This window comes from Lygodium microphyllum, chromosome 11 (genome assembly GCF_053477565.2).
Source record: "Lygodium microphyllum isolate KBCC chromosome 11, Lygodium_microphyllum_v1.1.10, whole genome shotgun sequence".
Taxonomy (NCBI): Eukaryota; Viridiplantae; Streptophyta; class Polypodiopsida; order Schizaeales; family Lygodiaceae; genus Lygodium; species Lygodium microphyllum.
This window is the reverse complement of record NC_141145.1, coordinates 82,997,226-83,013,432: the sequence shown is the minus strand read 5'-3', so window position 1 is coordinate 83,013,432 and position 16,207 is coordinate 82,997,226. Positions and strand designations below refer to the sequence as shown.

Below are 16,207 nucleotides of genomic sequence, written 5' to 3'. Positions count from 1 at the left end.
TTTTTCAACAAATGGGTACTTTGCCTTCAAGAAAAGATACCAATTCCCATGTCTCATTTTCAGCCAATGCTGTGTATTCCTCATCCATGGTAGCACACCAATTCTACCTCACTAAACTTTGTAGGTTCTCTACAGCCTGACACTTTAGTCATATATGCATAATGTCTAGCTGAATACCCACTGTATGCCATCCCATCAACTAGTTTTCTGACCCTTTCAAACCTCCTCAACTACGGTGCACTCTGGGCTTCCCTCTCATGAGGCGGCACATACATGCTTTGCCTTAAACTAGGCATCATAACTAATGGTATGCCCAATTCACTGTCAAGACTGTCACTGCCAGGTGACTCATATCTAGATGCAAGTGGGCCAGTCACATCATCAAACATCTTTTCTTTGCCTTTATCCAATCTCATGCTCATTGGCATATCTGTGTTAGTGGATGTAGTAGTACGACTGCGGAATCATCCTGTCCAAGGACTAACAATAGATGAACCATCACTTGTTGGGCCACTCATAGACGTACTAGCTAAAGGATAATTTTCAGCATAAGTAAGGCTAGCAGTTCCATCAAAGACCATTGCATTTGGATTACCATACCATGAGGCCAAATCATCAAAAACTACATCCCTGCTGATCAGGGTTTCCCGAGTGGATGGATCATAGAATTTGTAAGCCTTTCTCTCCTATTCATAGACAAGAAAAACACTTTTGATAGCCTTCGGGTCTAACTTCTTCCTCTTTTCATTAGGCACATGTACGTAGGCAATGCAGCCAAATACTTTTAAGCGACTAATATTGGGCTTGTGCCCATATAGATTCTCATATGGAGTCAAATCATGAACCCCAGCTGTAGGTGTTCGGTTTAGCACATAAACTACAGTAACCATTACTTCAGCCCAATAAGCATTTGGCGAATTCTTTTCATTAAGCATTGCCCTTGCAGCTTCCATAAGCACCCAATTTTTTCTTTCTACCACACCGTTTTGCTGAGGTGTGTAACATGAAAATCTTATTATAAAGCTTAAGCTCCTAAAAATCTGATGCCAGGAGGCATATTCCACGGTGGATTCCGTGAGGTTTTACGGTGGATTCCGTAAACTTAGATAACCGGGGCTCATACGCAAAGAGGATTCTTTGTGCGAGAAGTTGATGGGGACGCCTGTCCTTTTCGGGCGTTTCATTAATTTAGTGTGTACATGGGTGATTCCATAGCAGGTGATTCCGCAAAATGCATATTAAATTAATAAACGTTTATGAGTTTAGAGTGCGCACTCGTAATAAATTAAGGTTAGGATTTATTTCTAACCAGTTGATTTATTTATGTAGCTGAAGACTGCTAGGTATTCACTTTTGTCGGTTTAATTGTGTTATTTTACTAACGATTGTGAATGCTTCAGTTGATGTGTAGAGATAGCAGCAGTGGCGGAGGAAAGCATTGGAGTCTAGCGGGTTTCCGACCTTTGGACTATATTTTGATAGGCGTCACGCCTATATTTTGATTATGTCTATAGAGACATCGATTATTTATTATTATTTTGTATGCGCTTATGTGCCTGGATATGTTATTTTTATTTGGACATTGAGATTGGGCGTGCCAGACTCTTTGGGCACCGTCCATTAGCTTTATTTTCCTATTTTTGGTAGAAAGCAAACTCAAAAGCTAAAAGCTTGTCATATTTTTGTAATTGGGCTATTTTTGAGCAAAAAGATTGGAAATATATATTAAATACATGCTTTGTGAAGCGCTCACACAAGGCATGGGGGAGATTCAACCCAATTTGTCTCTTGTCTCATGTCGTGCTTGTTTTTACATTGGTTTTTGTGCTAAAAAGTAGAGTGCTTTGTTCTTGGGGACCTTTGGGAATTCACTACGTGAGCTACCTGCGTCCGATCTGCGCACCAGTGGTATCAGAGCGGAGCAGAGATCAAGGGCTTCCAATCGCTACCAATCTCGGGCGAAGGCGGAGCTCCAGGAACAAACGGTCTCTACAGTCAATCTCGTCGCGAACCGTCGATACAGGCAGACTTCTGGCGATCAAGAACCCCTATTTCTACTGTCAGATCGCGAAGGACCACTCTCTGTCGGCGGAGGACCACTCATTAATTCTGTTCATCAAGTCGTGATGACCAGTAAGAGCCATATCTATTTCTTCAAAAAAAAGCTTAGTGTAAAAGCTTAATACAAAGCTTGAGAAGCTTAAAAAGCTTCAAATCAACAAATCGATGCATCCTGGGAGGTCCGAAAATTGCGCGCAGTGAAAACGGCCCCCCCCCTCCACGAAATCACGACGTGCTGTCCTCTTTCTTAAGCTTATTAGCTTAAGCTTATCTAATTAAGCTTAAGCCATACTATACTCTGCAAGTTCTACTGGACAGACAAATCTGCAAACTCTCGGTCACGCACTCCAGAAGTAAAGTTTCGCAAGTCGACACTAATCAAGTCCTGCAAGTTTTGCAAATCGGCTAAGTCCAGCAAGTCAACAACCCTGCAAGTCTGTTAAGTCTGCAACTCTGCAAGTCAGACTAAATCAGAACTGACTAACGCTCGAAACTCCTAGAAGACTTGTTCGTTTGCAAAAACTCAGAACTGGAAAGTTGTTCGCAGCAAGCTGTTTTACCTATCTACAAGTTCGTTGAAGTACTTTCAGCAAACGGAGACAGAAATATTTCAGAATTTCTGAAAATTGAAGAAGAAAATACCCAAAAATACATAGCCTTGTAACCCCAAATTTGAGCTACGCTCATCTCGCTAATTGATTTTGAGTGAGAAAGGTTTGTTGAGTTTTACAGGATGACTACCCCACATATGGATGATCCTATGGCTGAAGACGATCTACCCGAGCCTACCATGGAACAAAAGCTGGATCTTATCATGTTACAATTGGACGAAGAGCGAAGAGCTAGGCAAGCCTTGCAAGCGCAATTGACAAAGCTACAAGGAGCGTCCACTGATAAAGAAGAACCTCAAGCTAAAGATCTGATTCGCCGTACCATCGACGCTACTCTTGAAGCACAAACCATTCGCAAGGAATCCAAGATAAGTAAACGAAGTTTCAAGTTTCGCACTTTCAATGGCATAAGAGAAGGAAAGACAGTTTTATCATTCATTAGCCAATTTGATGACTATTTCCATGAGGAAACTTATCCTGAGAAAGATAAAATCAAGTGTGTTACTAATCATCTGATAGATAGAGCATCACTTTGGTGGACTGTCGTCCGCAAGAGCATAGAATGTCCTGCTACATGGGAAGATTTCAAGAAGAAGTTCATGCAAAATTTCCTTCCACCGCAATTTCATGAGAAGGCTATCAAGCAATGGGATTTACTTCAACAACGCGACCGTGAGCCTATTCCACAGTATACAGAGCGTTTTTGGAATGCACTCCTACAGCTACGCATGCTTGAAGACGTACCAGAGACGACACATAAGCGGAAGTACATGTCTGGACTTCTTGGACATTATTACGCTGAGGTGAATATGTTCAAGCCTGCTACCCTTGAAGATGCCATCTCCTTAGCTCACGACACTGAAGATAAGTTACGTGGAAGAGATCGACGACCACAGCCATTTCAAGCAAACGGTAATTATGGATCTAAACAATTCAATTCAAATTTTAGAAGGTTTAATCCAGGTTGTTTTTCATCACCATCTTTCCGCAAGAATTGGCCTAAACCACCTGCATTACCATTCACTGTCAATCCAAATCCTAAGCCTATCCAACAAGCAAATCCAAATATACCCAAACTCCCAGCCATTGCAAATAATGTGACCAAAGCCAAGCCCATCGTATGCTACAAGTGTCACCAGCCAGGCCATCTCGCAGCAAATTGTCATTCAAAGAAGCCATCAGCACATATCAACTACCTTGGAGCTATGGACGAAGACGAGCATGAGGATATGCCGGACTTCACTGAAGAAGAAGATGATCCTACTACTACTTCCGACACTTTACCAGGTATGCCTACTTTACATTCATTGTTGACTATGAAATGTATGGTGCATGGAAAAGAAAGAATTATATTGCATGATGACGGTAGTACGCATGACTTTATTTCAGCAAAATTGGTAAAGGAATTGAAATTGCATACAGTACCTACGCACTATCGCATAAAAGCTGCATTTTTAGGTACTAGGTACAATGGCACACAAGAAGTTCAAAATTTAGAAATTCAAATTGGTCCATATATTGAAAGAAGAAATTTCTTAGTTGTCCCATTACAGTCTAGCGACATTATTCTAGGAATGCCATGGAGACACCAACATAATCCTAATATAGATTATTCCACGCACACAATGAATATAAATTTTCAGGGAAAATCTATTACCTTATTTGGTATGCATGCATCTCATATGTTTCCACTGCTTTCGCATACTCAAGCAAAACGTGCACTATGCAAGAATACTAAATCATATCTCATTTGGGTGAATGAATTGCATGCAAAAGAAACTCATATGCACCCTAGGCATAAGGAATTTCTTGCATACTTAAAGGACTGTTTTGCAGAAGACCTACCACCAGGTTTACCTCCATCACGTCCAGAAGACCATAAGATTGATCTAATACCTGGCACACAACCACCTTGCAAAGCCCCATATAGGCACAATCAAATAGAGCAAAAAGAAATCCAGAGTCAAGTAGAAGAATTACTAAATAGAGGCTTAATTCGACCTAGCAGTTCTCCATTCGGTGCACCTGTGCTCTTAGTCAAGAAAAAGAATAATACTTATCGGATGTGTATTGACTACCGAGCATTAAACAAGATCACTGTAAAGAATAGGTATCCTATACCTAGAGTTGATGACCTTATGGACAAACTGCAAGGATCTTCTATATTTAGTAAAATTGACCTTAAATCTGGATATCATCAGGTGAGGCTAGATAGATCCGACATATTTAAGACTGCATTCAGGACACAGTTTGGCCATTACGAATTCTTAGTTATGCCATTCGGATTAACTAATGCACCTGCCACTTTCAGTAGAATGATGAACCGTATTTTTCTAAAATATCAATATTGTGTGATTGTTTTCTTTGATGATATTTTAGTATTCAGTCAAAGTGAAAAAGAGCATTATGAGCATTTATCATTAGTTTTTCAATTACTGAAAGAAAATCAATTGTTTGCAAATCCTGACAAGAGTGAATTCTTTAAGACAGAAATAGAATATCTAGGTCATATTGTATCAGAAGAAGGAATAAAAGTTGATCCTAAGAAAATTGACGCAATATTGCATTGGCCTATTCCTAAAAATGTACATGAATTACGTTCATTCCTTGGTCTTGCTAGTTTCTATAGGAAGTTTGTACGTAATTTCTCATTACTTGCTTTACCACTGACCAAACTTCTTAAGAAAGGCATTGTTTATCAATGGACTGAAAACCAGCAGAAATCCTTTGATTTACTTAAACGTGCATTGACCAATGCCCCTGTCCTACAATTGCCTGACTTTAATAGACCATTCTTTTTAGTTGTGACTGATGCTAGCGGATCAGGAATAGGAGCCGTGCTAATGCAAGATAACCATCCAATAGCATATTCTAGTTCTAAGCTGAAACCCTCTGAGCTCAAATATTCCACTTATGACAAGGAACTCTTAGCAGTTGTTCAAGCATTAAAACAATGGAAGCATTATTTAATGGGTTCAGAATTCATGATAAAGACCGACCAGCAAAGCATTAGACATCTACTTAGCCAACCCCAAATTTCTGACCGCCATATCAAATGGGCTTCATTCATTCAAAGTTTCCATCCTATCATTCAATACCAACCTGGAAAAGAAAATGTAGTTGCCGATGCATTGAGTAGAAGACCTGCAATTCATAACATTTCTATCATATCTTTTGATTCTTTGATTGCTATGAAAGACACATATCACCAGGATATTACTTTTCATTCTGATTGGCAAAAATTAGTTCAAAATAATTTCATTCCTGTTGATTCATTGTCATATAATGATGGATTCATGTTCTTTGAAAAGAGACTGTGTGTTACTATTCCATTCCGATCTTTTGTTTTAAATGAAATTCATTGTCCCCCATATCAAGGTCATAGAGGTATCATTTCTACATTACGCATGTTAACTGAAGATTTTTATTGGCCGCATATGGATGCAGATGTGTCTAATTTTGTTTCCGAATGTCTGATTTGTCAAAGAATAAAAAGACATCATGGTAAACAGTATGGGTTATTAATGCCTTTATCTATTCCATCTAAACCTTGGGAACATATATCTATGGATTTCATTACTGGATTACCAAATACTAAATCTAACCATGACATGATTTGGACAATTGTAGATAGATTTAGTAAGCAAGCATATTTCATTGCATGTAAGAAAACTTTAACAGCGTCACAAACAGCACAATTATTTTTAAAAACTGTTTTTACTAACCATGGATTGCCGAAAGTGATTATTTCAGATAGAGATTCTAGATTTTGTAATAATTTCTGGATTACACTGTTTGCAAATCTAGGCACAAAGATTGATTTCTCATCTGCATTTCATCCAGAAACAAATGGACAAACAGAAGCCACAAATAGCACTATTCTAGATCTTTTACGTGCATACACTATCTCTAAACCTCAGACATGGGATACTCACTTACATTTATTACAGTTTGCATACAACAATACACCGCACACATCTACAAAGAAAGCACCTTTTGAAGTTATTTATGGACATAGATTATCTACACCTGTTGCATCTTTGTCTAATAGAATACAAAGTGCCGATGATATTGCTGTTATGCATAACACTATTTTTGATGAGGTCAAGGATATGATTGCTAAAGCCCAACAATCATATACCAAACAAGCCAACAAGAAAAGACAAGCCATGAATTTCAAAGTTGATGATTATGTTTGGCTTAGAATAGAAAAGCGTAGACTGCAAAGTGTGGATAGACATCCAGTTGTCAAATTAGCCCCTAGATTCTACGGACCATTTAGAATCATTCATAAAATTAATGACAATGCATTCAAGTTAGAATTGCCATCTCATTGGAAAATTCATAATACCTTTCATATTAGTTTATTGAGACCATTTAGAGGACAATTACCTATCCACCCTGTCTATGAAAACCCACCTTTACTAGAAGAAGAGACTGAAATCCTTGAACCAGAAGCCATTATAGACACTGATTACATGACCACTAGAACTGGCCGAAGGTACTCTAGATATCTCGTGAAATTTAAGAATCATCCTGTAGAGGAAGCACAATGGATGCACGCTAGAGACTTAAATGCTTTCCCCACTCTGTTAGCTCCACATTGAGCTAATAGCAATTGAGGTCAATTGCTATCCCACCCCGGGGGTATGATGCCAGGAGGCATATTCCACGGTGGATTCCGTGAGGTTTTACGGTGGATTCCGTAAACTTAGATAACCGGGGCTCATACGCAAAGAGGATTCTTTGTGCGAGAAGTTGATGGGGACGCCTGTCCTTTTCGGGCGTTTCATTAATTTAGTGTGTACATGGGTGATTCCATAGCGGGTGATTCCGCAAAATGCATATTAAATTAATAAACGTTTATGAGTTTAGAGTGCGCACTCGTAATAAATTAAGGTTAGGATTTATTTCTAACCAGTTGATTTATTTATGTAGCTGAAGACTGCTAGGTATTCACTTTTGTCGGTTTAATTGTGTTATTTTACTAACGATTGTGAATGCTTCAGTTGATGTGTAGAGATAGCAGCAGTGGCGGAGGAAAGCATTGGAGTCTAGCGGGTTTCCGACCTTTGGACTATATTTTGATAGGCGTCACGCCTATATTTTGATTATGTCTATAGAGACATCGATTATTTATTATTATTTTGTATGCGCTTATGCGCCTGGATATGTTATTTTTATTTGGACATTGAGATTGGGCGTGCCAGACTCTTTGGGCACCGTCCATTAGCTTTATTTTCCTATTTTTGGTAGAAAGCAAACTCAAAAGCTAAAAGCTTGTCATATTATTGTAATTGGGCTATTTTTGAGCAAAAAGATTGGAAATATATATTAAATACATGCTTTGTGAAGCGCTCACACAAGGCATGGGGGAGATTCAACCCAATTTGTCTCTTGTCTCATGTCGTGCTTGTTTTTACATTGGTTTTTGTGCTAAAAAGTAGAGTGCTTTGTTCTTGGGGACCTTTGGGAATTCACTATGTGAGCTACCTGCGTCCGATCTGCGCACCAAAATCGACAACTTTTGAATGGGCGGCACATCAACGTGATTTTCGGCGCAGAAAAATGGCACCCCCCCTCAAAATCGTCGCCGATCAACTTCAAGCTTAGTCATCTAAGCTATAAGTCATAAATCCTCCTAATCATTCAAGTTTTCCAATTGTGATTACTGCAAGTCACGAAGGTCAATCAAGTTCTCAGAAGTCAAAACTGACTTATTCCAATAACTCCCATAAGGACTCCTCCTGCCCAGAAGCACAAAACTGCAAAATTGTTCCCTGGAAGACTATGTTCCCACACGCAGACTTGCTGAACCAGTTTCAGCACACGCAGAAGGTCATACGCAGTTTCAAAGAAGACTATAAATCCCGCAACCACAAAATTCAAAGACCGTGAAAGCCAAACAAAAATCTATAAGCCTTGTATACCTGACTTTGAGCTACGCTCATCCCGCTAATTGGATTTTGAGAGTGTGAGGTCTTTTGGATTTTTACAGGATGACGAAACAAAATATGGATGATTTAATGTCTGAAGGCGATCTTCTCGAACCTACAATGGAACAAAAATTGGATTTAATTATGATGTAGCTTGATGAAGAACGAAGAGCCCGACAAGCTTTGCAAGTTCAATTGGCCAATTTGCAACAATCAACCACCGATAAAGAAGGACCACAACCCGAAGATCTTATCTGATGTACCATCGATGCAACGCTCGAAGCTCAATCCATCCGCAAAGAAACAAAGATAAGTAAAAGAAATTTCAAATTCCGTACTTTCAATGGAACTCGAGATGGAAAGACTGTACTTGCATTCATTAGTCAGTTTGATGATTACTTTCATGAAGAGACATATGCTGAAAAAGACAAAATTAAATGTATCACTAATCATTTAGTCGATCGAGCATCTCTTTGGTGGACTGTGGTTCGTAAGAGCATTGATTGTCCCACTAACTGGGAGAGTTTCAAAAAGAAGTTTCTGCAGTATTTCCTTCCTCCACAATTCCATGAAAAAGCCATAAAGCAATGGGACCTTCTTCAACAAAGAGATCGTGAGCCTATTTCTCAATACACTGAACGTTTTTGGAATGCCTTACTGCAACTTAGAATGCTTGAAGACGTACCTGAAGCGACTCACAAGCGCAAGTTTATCTCTAGATTACTTGGACATTACTACGCTGAAGTCAATATGTTCAAGCCAACAACCCTTGAAGATGCAATTTCTTTGGCTCATGACACTGAAGACAAGATTCGAGGAAGAGACAAGCGTCCACAACAATTCTAAGCAAATGGTAACTATGGTTCTAAGCAATTCAATTCAAATTTTAGAAGATTCAATCAAAGTCGTTTTCCTTCATCATCTTTCCGTAAGTCTTGGACAAAACCACCTGCTTTGCCATCAAATACCAATCAAAACCCTAAGCCATCCTCACAGCCAAATCCTAGTATTCCTAGACTTCTTGCCATTGCCAACAATTTATCTAAAGCCAAACCTATAGTGTGTTACAAATGCCATCAACTTGGACATCTAGCAGCCAATTTCCAATCGAAGAAGCCACCTGTCCATATCAATTATCTTGGAGCAATGGAAGATGAAGACCATGAAGAAATGCCTGACTTTACGGAAGATGAGGACGACATTGCTACTCCTTCAAATATTTCACCAGGTATGCCAACTCCACATTCTTTGTTGACAATGAAATGTTTAGTGCATGGAAAAGAAAAGATTATTTTGCATAATGATGGTAGTACACATGATTTTATTTCTGCAAAGTTAGTGAAAGAATTGAAATTACAAACTGTTCCTATGCATTATTGCATTAAAGCAACATTCTTAGGCACAAGGTATAATGGAACACAAGAGGTGCATGACTTAGAAATTAAAATTGGTGAATATACTGAAAGAAGAAATTTCCTAGCTGTACCTTTACAGTCCAGTGATATTATCCTAGGTATGCCTTGGCGTCATCAGCATAATCCTAACATAGATTATTCCACGCATTCACTTAAAATTTATTTTCAAGGAAAACAAATTACATTGCATGGTATGCATGCATCCAATAATTTCCACTGCTTACTCATACTCAAGCTAAACATGCATTACGTAAAAGTAGTAAATCTTATCTAATTTGGGTGAATGAACTTCAAGCTAAGGAAAAAAATATGCACAAAGAGCATTATGAACATCTATCTTTGGTTTTCAAGTTGTTGAAAGATAATCAATTGTATGCTAATCCAGAAAAGAGTGAGTTCTTTCAAACAGAAATTGAATATTTAGGTCATATTGTGTCATCAGAAGGTATTAAGGTTGACCCTAAGAAGATAGAAGCACTGGCTCATACCTAAAAATGTGCATGAGTTACGTTCTTTTCTAGCTCTTGCTAGTTTTTACAGGAAGTTTGTGCGAAATTTTTCATTACTTGCTTTGCCTTTGACTAAACTTTTAAAGAAATGTATTGTTTATCATTGGTCTGAAAATCAACAAAAATCTTTTGATTTATTGAAACATGCATTAACCCATGCTCCTGTATTACAACTACCTGATAGACCATTCTTTTTAGTAGTTACTGATGCTAGCCGGATCTGGAATAGGAGCCGTACTTATGCAAGATAATCATCCCATAGCCTATTCTAGTTGAAAATTGAAACCGTCTGAATTTAAATATTCTACTTATGATAAGGAATTGTTAGTTGTAGTACAAGCTTTACAACAATGGAAACATTACTTAATGGGTTCTGAGTTTATGATTAAGACTAACCAACAAAGTATTAGACATCTCCTTATTCAACCCCAAATATCGGACCGACATATCAAATGGGCAGCTTTCATTCAAAGTTTTCATCCCCTTATCCAATATCAACCAGGAAAAGAGAATGTAGTAGCTGATGCTTTAAGTAGAAGACTGACCATTCATAATATCTCTGTCATATCATTTGATTCCCTTATCCCTATGAAAGATACTTATCATCAAGACATTACTTTTCAAGCTGATTGGAATAAATTAGTTGGAAATAACTGGATTCCTATTGATTCACTGTCTTACAATGATGGATTCATGTTTTATGAAAAGAGATTATGTGTTACAGTTCCATTTAGATATTTTGTTTTGAATGAGATTCATTGTCCTCCATATCAAGGTCATAGAGCTATTATATCTACTTTACGTACACTGACTGAAGATCTTTATTGGCCACATATGGACACTGAAGTATCTAACTTTGTTTCTGAATGTTTAGTTTGTCAAAGAGTTAAGAGACATCATGGTAAACAGTATGGTTTACTAATGCCTTTATCTATTCCATCACGACCATGGGAACAGATTTCTATGGATTTTATTGCTGGTTTACCTAACACTAAAGCTAACCATGATATGATTTGGATTGTTGTAGACAGATTTAGCCAACAAGCATATTTCATTCCATGCAAGAAAACTTTAATAGCATCTCAAGCAGCTCAGGTGTTTCTGAAAACTTTTTTTACTAATCATGGTTTACCAAAAGTTATTATTTCTTATCGTGATTCTAGATTTTGTAATAATTTTTGGATTACTTTGTTTGCTAACTTAGGAACAAAGATTGATTTTTCATCTGCATTTCATCCTGAAACAAATGGACAAACACAAGCTGTTAACAATACTATTTTAGATATTTTACGTGCTTACACTATTTCTAAACCATATACATCGGATACACAACTACATTTACTTCAGTTTGCATATAATAATACTCCACACACAGCTACAAAGAAAGCACCCTTTGAAGTGATTTATGGTTATAGATTGTCTACAGCTGTTGCATCTTTATCAAATAAGATTCAAAGTGCTGATGATATTGCTAACATGCACGCTACTATTTTTTATGAAGTTAAAGATATGATTGCCAAAGCCTAGCAGTCATATACGAAGCAAGAAAATAAGAAAAGACAGGCCATGAATTTCAAAGTTGATGACTATGTTTGGTTAAGAATAGAGAAATGTAGATTACAAAGTGTAGATAAACACTCAGTTGTGAAATTAGCACCTAGATTCTATGGACCATTTAAGATCATTTACAAAATCAATGATAACGCATTTAAGTTAGAACTACCACCACATTGGAAATTTCACAACACCTTTCATATTAGTTTATTACGACCCTTTAGAGGCCAATTACATGTACACCCTGTCTATGAAAACCCACCTTTGTTAGATGAAGAGACTGAAATCCTTGAGCTTGAAGCTATTATAGATACTAACTTTATGACCACTAGAATTGGCCGTAGATATTCTAGATATTTGGTCAAGTTTAAGAACCATCCTATTGAAGAGGCCCAATGGATGCACGCTAGAGACTTAAATGCTTTTCCCACTCTGTTAGCTCCACATTGAGCTAATAGAAATTGAGAACAATTGCTATCCCACCCCGGAGGTATGATGCCAGGAGGCATATTTCACGGTGGATTCTGTGCCATGGTGGATTCGGTGAGGTTTTACCGTGGATTCCGTAAACTTTGTTTATCGGGGCTCATACACAAAGTGGATTCTTTGTGCAAGAAGTCGATGGGGACGCCTATCCTTTTCGGGCGTTTCGTTAATTTAGTGTGTACGTGGGTGATTCCATAGCAGGTGATTCCGCAAAATACATATTAAATCAATAAACGTTTATGAGTTTAGAGTGCGCACTCGTGATAAATTAATGTTAGGATTGATTTCTAACCAGTTGATTATTTATGTAGCTGAAGACTGCTAGGTATTCACTTTTGTCGATTTAATTGTATTATTTTACTAATGATTGTGAATGCTTCAGTTGATGTGTAGAGATAGCAGCAGTGGTGGAGGAAAGCATTGGAGGATAGCGTGTATTCGAGTTATCACCTATATTTTGATGGGCGTATACCTTAGGCATGGCGCCTATATTTTTTCGTGTCTATTTATTAAGGCGTTGGATATTTATTTATTATTCTGTATGCGCATGGACGCACGATTATGATATTTGTATTTGGACATTGTATTTTGTATGCCTGGCTCCTTGGGCGCCCGCCCATTAGCTTTATTTCTATTTAACACTAAAGCAAACTCAAAAGCCAAAAGCGTGCTATTTTGTAAATTGGGCTATTATTTGAGCTTGAAGATGATTAATACATAAAATACATGCTTCGTGGAGCGCTCACACAAGGCATGGGGGGAGATTGCACCCAATTGGTCTCTTGTTCATGTCGTGCATGCTTTCTACCTTGAGTTTTGTGCAAAAAGTAGAGTTCTTTTGTTCTTGGGGACCTTCCAACATTCACTACACGCGCTTACAGCATCCGATCTGTGCACCTTTCATAGACTTCGCTAGAAGGAGTCTCACCAAAAGTGGTCAAATCTTAGATGGTGATCCTATTTCATATATGGTTGCAATGGAGTTAACCCTACTTGCTCATAATCACCACATCTAGATGCTCTAGACAAGTGCAATCACAATCGACTTTCATAACCCCCTTTTTTATCTTGAAATCATTAGTGCCTTTGGGCTTGGAGTCCATTATTTGCTTGATTGTCTACCCATCAATGTCATAGTCTATGGTTTCCATTTTTCCTCAAACTATTCTCATTCCCTCACAATCCATGTATTCATCATCAGAATTCTCTCATTTAGAAGACTCATCTTCTACTACTTCATTGTCCTACAAGTTCCCATTGTCTCTTAGTAGATCCCAGTTATATAGTAGGTTCAGATCGTACACTCTAGTCCATTTCCACCTCGTCTCTTCCATGCGATCTTTGAGAGGTTTTAGGTTGGTTGCATCATTGTAGGCTAGTTTTCTCATTAGATTCTCAAGGACCCTTTGTAGCTCTAATTTATTTATTGGAATAGTTTTGTGTTTGAGTTTTGTGTCATTATGCACAAATGTACTATAGGCAAGGCATCCCTATTGTTTGAGAATAGCAAATGATGCTTGCCCATAAGTGGCTTTGTATGAGAGATATGACAAATATATATGCTCTAGACTTTCTGGGAAGAGATGCCCACAATCCCATAAGCATAGAGAGGAAGACTTGTACTATCCAAATGCTATATATACATGTACTTGACACTCATTTCAAAGATTTAGTACTATCATTCTGTGTCACTCAAGATTGTGTTTATGAGTCCAAGTTAATCTATCTTGGAACCTAATTCATTTGAGTTACAATTCTTTATATAAATCATGTTTAATATTTATAACCTCTACCTGCCATAGCTAGCATAGCTCTAGATCCATGTTTCTCAACATTGTATTAGAGCCATGGCTGAGCTAGGTAGCTACTGGTGTGATTTCTTCGTCTTTGCAAGCTCTACAATTTGTCCCTTTTTCATTTTCTCCTTGTATAAGTCCACTTCCATTTCAAAGCTCATTTCTGATTTGAACAAAGCATCAGAAAATCAATAGAATAACGGCTCTGTTCAGCATCAAGTCCTTAAAAGCATTGCTAGTTGGGCTTCCGAAGAAAGGGATATCCAAGATCTCATGGAAAACACTAGTGAGCATTCACAAGCCGAATTTTTGGAGCTATTGTGCGCGTATGCAACCAAAATCAACATCACTAATTCGACTTGTGCATGGTTGAACCCCATTGCAATAATGGGGTTGTGTCTCACTTTAATCTTTTTATCCTCTCATGTAGGTCATAATGGGGTATGCCATCATCCTGCAAATTATGAAACCTGCGAAATGCCCAATGGTGATTCGTAGATAGTCAAGGAAGACCTCAAAGATATAATTTATGATCTGAAAGTGTGTTCTATTGCATTGAAAAAATCCTCAAGGCTAGTGGGCCAGTTTCTCATCATAGTGGCTATGGCTATGGTTCACCAGCAGGCACAAGGCCATAAGAGAAAATTAGAGAAAGAAGCAAAAAAGGACGACAAGCCCCTGGCCAAATGGGAACCATTTGTTGAAGGCTACATCAAATTTCTTGTTAATAGTAAGGCTATATATGATACGATGGAAAGTGTCGTGAATAAAGCTCCGTATAAAATCTATGTAGAATTCAGAAACTTTGGTTTGGAAAGGTCTGCTCGAAAGACCTGGAATGGTTTAAAAGTCAAGGCTATGATATTCCTAAACCTGGTGAAGCTAGACTATCTTATTCAACTTATCTGGATGAACTTACTAAAAAGGATCCTCTTGCTTTTATTTGTCACTTCTACAATGTGTACTTTGCACATTCAGCAGATCAGGGGGACGGAAGATAGGAAGGTAGGTTTCTGATAAGATACTTGGAGGTGATGAACTGAAACTCTATAAGTATGATGGTGATCTCAAGGAAATCTTGGCTACTGTAAAGGAGAAACTAAACAAAGTAGCTGAGGGGGGCTGAAGAAGAGAACAGAAAAACCATTATCTTGAAGAGACAGAAAAGTCTTTCAAGAATTCAAGCAAACTCCTACGATTAAAGAATGTGATATCAAGCCATGTATTCCAGCAAGTCCCAAAGCCATCAGAAGAAAAATGTATCCATCTTGTATGCCCAAAGAAATGTAAGGACCTCATAAGGCCAAATGGAACTCCAAAATCTATGTATCCCAAGATCTATGTAATGGTTCAACAAGTCATGTCAAGTCACAGCAACAATGTACCTATTTGTAACCATCTCAAACTCACTGAGAAAAAGAACCTCACAAAGAATACTAGAGCACAAGATAATGAAAAAAAAGTCAAAGATGAAGAGCATGAATAAAAGACCAAGAAGATCAAGGACATCACCAAAGGATGCCAAAGAAGCAAAAGAAAAATGAAGAAGATAAAGAAATTTCTGTTGCTAACAACAAAGAATTTTCCTTAGTGGATCATGTTTTTCCCATTGTGGGTCCCAATTTCCCATACTGGTTCTTGTTTCCCATAGTGGATGTTTTTAAAAAAAACATTTACTAAAATTTAAAGTTTCAAGCCTTAACTTGACTAAGGTGCCAAAGAGCTAGTCTCCAAGGCCATGTCATCATGTAGGGGGGGCAAAAGCCAGCAAGGGTAGAGACTCATCATTTGAGGGGGGTGTTGAGAATAGCAAATGATGCTTGCCCATAAGTGGATTTG

At 38.0% G+C, this 16,207-nt stretch overlaps 1 pseudogene; it reads left to right on the top strand.

The window, feature by feature from the left end:
- LOC148029026 (heme oxygenase 3, chloroplastic pseudogene) overlaps positions 1-15,854 on the top strand; it is a 41,844-nt pseudogene extending 25,990 nt beyond the window's left edge.
- Positions 15,855-16,207: the final 353 nt, after the last annotated feature.